At 36.7% G+C, this 1,428-nt stretch overlaps 1 long non-coding RNA gene across 1 annotated transcript; it reads right to left on the minus strand.

Moving 5' to 3' along the window:
* Window positions 1–277: 277 nt before the first annotated feature.
* LOC149200601 (uncharacterized) lies at window positions 278–1,107 on the minus strand. Its single transcript, XR_016253667.1, has 4 exons — window positions 978–1,107; window positions 827–887; window positions 665–729; window positions 278–331 (listed from the first exon to the last, which is right to left on the minus strand). It is a non-coding gene; the product is annotated as an uncharacterized LOC149200601 (long non-coding RNA).
* Between the last annotated feature and the right edge of the window lie 321 nt (window positions 1,108–1,428).

Raw genomic sequence — 1,428 nt, forward strand, 5'->3', positions numbered from 1 at the left:
TTCACAATATTAAGACAAAACGCATAACCCTACTTTAATCAAGCAGAATCCCCAAAGCTGGGTACTGATAAATGAACCTGAATCTAGTGCATTAGTAGGGCAGTATGCAAACAGTAGGAATTGTAAGTATTATAGCCGCAAGGGTTGCCTTTAACTATGAGAGAGAAAGCTAAAAACATGAAAACCTTTAACCAAAAAAATAGCCAATGAGATAGAAGATATAATTTTCAAAATGCGAAGAAACAAAGTAATATAATCTCAGAGCGCGAAAGACCACTCACAACATTTTTTCCAGTACAGACGACAAGTAAATAAATGAGCCTACAGGACCCTGTGAGATTTGCATAAATAGTAACAGTAAATTTACATTATCTTAAGATAGAAATCATTATTCAGAATTTACAATTCAGGAGGAAAAAATTACCCATCCATACTTTGTAACTGAAACTCTAGGCATGCAAACAATTTGATTACAGTAGTAGCCCTTAAATCAAAATAATAGTTACAATACTTTCGAAAAGAGCAGAGACCTTGGGACCAACTTCCCATAAGATGAATACATCGCCTCACACCGCTCTGCTATCTTAAAAATGCGATACAAAATTCATAAGACCAGGGGCAAGCCCTTCTATCTTTGCTACATATATCAGTATCAAGCTCATACCTGTTGAGAACCGAAAAGATGTTTTGGAGTTTCGACAGCCAGTGCCAGGCCACCCGAAATTGCACCTGGAAACACTGTCAACGAGGCTAGTTTAGAAACGTTGGAAAATGAATTAAAATACCGCAACACATTTAAACGATGCCTTAAGGTTGAATTTCTTACTCGGGCTGTCATAGAACACCTCCAGCATCCCTATAGCCATGCCCAAAGCCATAGTAGCACACTATGGTCAAGAAGGAAAGACAATTAGAGTGCGGAAGGCCTCTCAGAGCAGCGACGCAAACAAGTTGCGGAGGTTAGGATCAGAGTTTACCACAGGGAGAAACCCTTTGTGTGAGAACAAGAGCCGAAACCCTCCATCGAAACAGCACAATAGTAAAGACCCTTCCCAAACCCGACCAAGCATAATACCGCCACTAGCAACCTCCATCGTCTAATGCAATGCTTTCTGATTTTATCATATTTTGTTGAATTCCAGTTTTTAAAATATTTCTTAATTGATGTAATATGAGGGTTTATGTATGGTTAGGAGAGTCGACTATGCAGTTGACAATCTATTAATAAAAATGGAAACCTTGAAATCATGAGTCTTATTTACCAGTTGTTCAAAGGTGGTTAAATATTCAGCCACTGTCATGTCATATTATTTATATGGTAATGGCAGTTAATTATGTTCTCATTATAGTTAATTAATATTTCTTATGATAAGTCAATTACAATTAGGAGATATATCTTATGTTAAAGAATTATAATCATTTTCAATT

The sequence above is a fragment of the Pinus tabuliformis genome, chromosome 2_1 (genome assembly GCF_031772625.1).
Source record: "Pinus tabuliformis cultivar Carrire ecotype Pingquan chromosome 2_1, CPIR1, whole genome shotgun sequence".
NCBI classification, from domain to species: domain Eukaryota; kingdom Viridiplantae; phylum Streptophyta; class Pinopsida; order Pinales; family Pinaceae; genus Pinus; species Pinus tabuliformis.